This window comes from Lygodium microphyllum, chromosome 5, assembly GCF_053477565.2.
Source record: "Lygodium microphyllum isolate KBCC chromosome 5, Lygodium_microphyllum_v1.1.10, whole genome shotgun sequence".
Lineage (NCBI taxonomy): Eukaryota > Viridiplantae > Streptophyta > Polypodiopsida > Schizaeales > Lygodiaceae > Lygodium > Lygodium microphyllum.
Window position 1 is genome coordinate 40,420,611 of NC_141139.1, and position 6,247 is coordinate 40,426,857.

Here is a 6,247-nt window from a genome sequence, read left to right on the forward strand (position 1 = left end):
TGCTTTTCCACACTCACATAGTCTTTTGCTGCCATGTCGGGTGTCAAGTTGTCATACACTGGCTGCTGCAAAAAGGGTGCATTTACTAAATTTACATCAGAACCAACGCCAAACAAAGCATTTGCATAACCAACATTCATTCCTTAAGTCCCATAAGCATTCGGGGGTGCAAATGCAGTACCAAACATGCTACTTTGTGCCCTAGGCATCAAGCCAATATTGCCATACATAGGGTTTTGCATATTTCTAGCTATACCCGAATACATTGGCCCTTGCACACCACGCATTAGTTGATGCATACCATAGGGATTTGTGCCATACATTCCCGTATGCAGTCCTTGCCCAACCATAGCATAAAAAATCATGCTTCCACCAAAATATCTTGGCTGCCCCATCATAACATACATGCCCGATTGTCCAAAATCCATTGGTTTGACACTTCCATCACTTGCATTTGCATTCCTTGCCCTATAGATAACAATTGTTTTATTTCATTAGCATCTTTGGGAGCTTCAAATAAAGGATTTGGCATTATCTTTGGTGCATCTTGATGTCTCAAAGGTGTAGAAGACTTCTTCTTCTTCTTGCCTTTATTGTCTTTCTTTGGAGCATTCAAAAATTGGGTAAATTGAGGATCTATTGTATATTGTCTAAGCCTTGTCCAAGGTCATGCATTGCATTTCCTTCATTTATATGTGAATGTCCATACTAAGAGGCATCATCACTGCTTGAGTCCATCTCACTGTATGAAGACATATTGTTGTCATTTCTCAATTGAGAGCAAAAATCAGCACTAGCACAAAGCTTGAGCTTGCAATTAGGTGCCTCGATTCCATCAAATCAAGGGATTGAGTGGTATCCCGACAATGGAACCATAAAACGAGCCTTCCTCCTCAGATAGGGTGGTAAATAATCTGATTAAGCACTATTTACAACAATTAACAAATTCACAAAACTGAAATGCACACTTTACCATATAATCTCGGATATTGGACACCCTATTGGCCCCAAGACTGGTGCCCTTTCGATATCTATCTAACTTAATTGAAGAAGAAGTTGATGTATAATGGGATTCTCCCAATGCCTTTGGGTATTCCAACTCTCATTGCTATCCAAAATGTCCAACAAGTCTTCAATCTGATTTGCCCCTTGATTCGAGTAGTCAATTGGCCTTCACATACTTTAATGCAGATGGAAAATGCCCCAAATTCATTGATTTGTTGATCCCTCCACTTGAATTTGACTAAAAACGGCTTTAGCCCTATCGAATCCAAGTCTTAGAGCTTCCAATTTCTAGCACACTTCTCGATGCTACTATTAAAACCTAATTTTTGCTACATATTTGGATTTACAACAGAGAAATCTGAAATTTCTTAGCCTATGGTGATCTCAATGTTGTAATCTTCGAAACAAGGCTATAGAAAGGCTAGGAAATCAGAGAGAATGCTAAGAAGAGAGAAAATTTAGATTTTCTTCCCGAAGAACTGAAGAAAATCTATCATCTACTACTACCTTGTCTCAGCAACTTGTATATATAAAGAACTGAAGAAAATCTATCATTTATTGTTGACGCCCTATCTCAATAGCCTGTAGATGTTGTCACCTACTATTGATTGGCCTTCTTCTACCCTTGGTTGCCTCAAAAGGTCCTCCAATGGCTATAGATCAAACCAGCAATATCTCCTTCCCCTCTCTTGTAAGTTGAATACACTAAAATGCCTCTCTCCAACCTATAAAGACGTTTTTCAATCTTGCATGGGCATTTTTAACAAGTGACAATCTTTTCAAATGATTTTTTCAATATTATTTATAATTAAATATTAATTTTTAGTATTTAAATACTAAAAATTAATCTAATAATTATAGCTATGTCCTAAAAAATAATCAAACTAGCTAATAGTTAAATTGGCTAAGCAACTTTCATTCTCGAGCGTCTCTACGTCATCTTTGACCATCATATTGACATTAAGTATCATTAAATGCCACTTCTCTAGTGTCACCAAAACTAACGTATGATCAAATGAATAACCTAAACCAACAACTGGCACCAAATACCACCAAGTACCAATGCAAGATAACTTATAGTAACTTTTATCTTCGACATCTCATGATTTCATCGGTTCCTAAGCTTGTAAATTTATTCTAACCCCAATTACATCTCACATGAGCAACATTCCCTTAACCATGCGATTAAAAATTAATTCACATATTAAGTGAGGTTTCAAAAATACATGTCATCATGACACACATCTTGAATATTTCAAAGTTTATGCATCATTTGTAAACTCCTAATATAATTTCTTTAATCCTCCATTTATCTCTTTGTTTCTCTAGCTCTAAAATAGGATTCTTGTTCTATAGTAGTCTATGCTTACATTTTCCTTCTCAAATATATATCTTTCTAACTTATATACATTGCTAATGGTATCCAAATGTTATGGGTATCTTATTATGCCATTATAACTATCTTTTTCTTATATAATGGCTCATACTCACGCTCAAGCTCAACATGGAGGTGATATGCATTTCTTTTGAATCTCTTTGATAATGATTCAAGCATCACCATCTCCATTTGTCATGTTGATTCAACCCTAGACATTCCTATTGATTCCACCCAAGCCATCTCCATTTGCAATGTTGATTCCCTATTTGTGCTATTTGTGAAGTTGCTTCCAAAAAATGAGAAAGTATACTTATAATATTTCAAAACACATTTGGTGAGCATAACTTAAGACTTTGCTTAGTGTTTTGGCTCATATTTTGATAAAAAGAAACTATGCCATTAATCTGAATCAATCTAAATATGAACCATCAGGTTTTGGAGTATTATGCACTTAATTCCAAGTACTAAACTCTTAATTATGGCTAATTGACAACTTAAAAGTTATGTGCTAATATATGTATTTTGAATTTAAAAAAGAAAATTTAACAAATGTTAATTGTCATTTTGTAATATTTTTGAGTTACCTCTCTCTATGTTGCGATGGAATTTCCTACAATGCCCAAACTTACAGCCAAATCTCCCTTAATAAAAAAACTCTACCAACTTAAACAATTAAGAATTTTGCAATAATCCTCAATGACAAGGGTGTTTTTTCAAACAAATATTCTCATAAACTACATAAATATCCTATTTTCTAAAGCTACATAGAATCAACATCTCAATTTATCTTCTTCTAATCTTAACTTGGTCCATTAATGCACCAAAATCCAAACATAATAGATTGCTAAGGCGCAGAACACTTACATCAACAAGTTCAATATATCAACATAGGCATAACTTGTTCCTTCTAGGCTTATTTAAGACTTAGAGTGGATATCACTAAAAACAAGGCATAGGGACATTATGATGAATGATCAAATCTTGGGGGTGTTCATACTAAGTGTATAAGCTTCCTCATGCAAAATATAGTTTTATTCTTGTCTTTCTCTTCAAGGTTTGTCAAATAGATACATAAATCTCCTCTTTCTTTTTTTAATTGATGTTCAATTTTTCCTCCAGTATATTTTCATAGTACTGCATCTTTATTAAAAGAATTGATAACTTCTAGAGAGAGGGTATCCCCCTCACTATGCAAGATCTCTACTTGTAGTAACCAAATGTGGTTTTTTCGAATAGCCAAGATCTTCCTTTGGATGATTTACAAGGAATTTTGCTTGGCAAAGTTGGGCTCGGCTTTTGTCAGGATCAACTCCCTTAAGGATTATCCCTTACATAGGTTTATTGGAATTCTTGTATTGTTATCGCACTTAGGAAAGAATAACTAGTACTTTAAGAGTTGAAAGTAATGTTTGGTCATGACTACCATGCTTACATATCTATACTTTTGTTGCCCCTATAAAACCCTTGAATCTCCAAAAAATATCTAAATAGATACATTTACTTCCCTCAAACAATTTGAGTTGCATACATAATGTCATGTACTAGCATATTTGTGAGTGCATGACATTATGTATAGCCCATACTTGATTTTTTGGAAATCTAACTTGATTTTTTGGTGCCTAATACTTGTCTAAAATCATCCTTATCCTTTTCAACTCTCTTAACCAACTATAGCCCATACTCAAAATTCATGTTATTTTTTGGAAGATATCCTTTTGTTAATGTGTTTGGGGATGCTAGAGACCTACATGAGATGTCTAAACAAATATGACCAAAATAGGTGATCAATATCCAAACTATTAGTAACCTTTTATGTGATATATTGTTTTTAGTACAAATTCAAAAGTCTCATTAAACAAGTTGCTTGCCTTTATGCAAGTAACTGAAGTTTTTCTATTTAGCTACAAAACTATTTAGCTCATGATGAACTTCTCCACCTATCATCTTTAAGAGTTTTTAGATGTACTTTCTTCTTTCATAGTCTCATAGGTCATTTTGGCCTTTTGCAAACATTAATAAATCATTTCATATCATGAATAATAGCTCCTATCACCACCACCATCAATGATACCTCAAATGAGGAGCAAAGAAGAAAGATACAAGCATTGCATGTGCTAATGGTAGGGCTAAAAGCACATGATAGTATGGACAAAGACATCAAAGTACACAAAGATTGGCATCAAGAAGACTTTATCCATATCACCTTAGAAGTTGGATAAGAAAGTAGTCAACTAGAATGAACAAGAGGAGAGCTCAAAAATACATGCCCTCATGTTACACTTCCCCATCATGGAGACCAAGAATGATTTCTTAGCACAAAATAGGACACTAAGGAAAACATGTGTATTCTTAAGGAATGACCCTTCAACTCAATTGGTTCGCATAACAAAATGCCTGCTAAATCAAAGTGGTTTGAGAAGAGGGTAAACCAACTTTCTATAAATGTGGAAGAGTTGTAATCTTGGAGAAATGTGCCAAATGATGATGTAAGACCTATGGAACCAAACTTACAATAGCAATTTGAAATTGCAATGAAGAATTGTGACCTAATCTCGATGCATTCTTAAATATATTTAAAGTTAGAGGTCAAGAGAAAGTTCCTTCGTTTGCATAATGCATTTGTTGATCTTACCAAAAAGGTAAGATAAAATTGTTGCACACCCCTTAGTTGAGCCCAATTCATTAAGGGTAAGTATGCTTAAGGATTAAGTGAGCCAAAGTCACTAAGAGTAAGCATGATTAAGGACTTATACCTTATGTAACATATATTGATTGGTATATGATTAGGGACTAATTCCTTATGTAAAATATATTGATTGATTTTACTTGTGCTACATAAGCCTTATCCACTTTTGTCAAAATTCAAGGGAGAAAAGAAAAATATACATTGGCTATGGTTCAAGTGGTTACATAGCCATCACTCTCTTCTTTCAAGGTGTGATCATGTTTATCTCCATTAAAATCGAACACTTCATATATATTTATTTATTTATTTATTATTTTTGTGTACATGTGCACACACACAAGCACATGTTATTTATGTGCATGAGAGAGAGAGAGAGAGAGAGAGAGAGTGTGTGTGTGTGTGTGTGTGTGTGTGTGTGTGTGTGTGTGTGTGTGTGTGTGCGCGCGCATGCGCACATGCAAAAACATATTTTCCAAAACCTTTCAAGAATTTTGTCAAAATATCTACATCCATTTGTCTATCCTGCATGGAGGAACTCTTAGCTTTTGTTTTCTCCCAACATGTCACACTAATGTAATAGATTGCATTATACAACTTTAAAGATGGACTCTTGAGTTTTCCAAAAGTATCACAAGTTTTGATGGAACATCCAAGAACACAAGTGATGCAAACACACACGTGCACTACTATACAAGTGTGAGAAAGTTGTTTTGAAATAAATGAACTCTTAACACATCACAAGTTTCAATGGAAAATCCAAGAGCACAAGTATGCATATAACACACAAATGCACTATCGGAGAACATGAGTGTAAAACTATTAAAGCCAAACCCTAAATACTAGGATATAATACTCCCACCCCTAAGGCACTTGATATTGGGCATTCCTATGAGAAACAAGAGGCAAAGAATCTACACATCTTGCCCAAGAAGGAACATTACTAGTAGATGAAGAGCAAACAACCAAATATCCAAGACACGTGTTACATATTGTGGGCTAGAAAAAGCTTTTCATTTCAATTCTTCCAAGTTTAAGAGAAATAGTAAGTGTTTCATATTATGGACTAAAAAAAGCTATTCATTTAAATTTCTTTTAGTTTGATAGGCATAGTAGCTAAGAGTCAAAGTTCTTAGTTTGAAGTCTTTTGAGATAACTTATAACTAAGAAAAATCATTTAG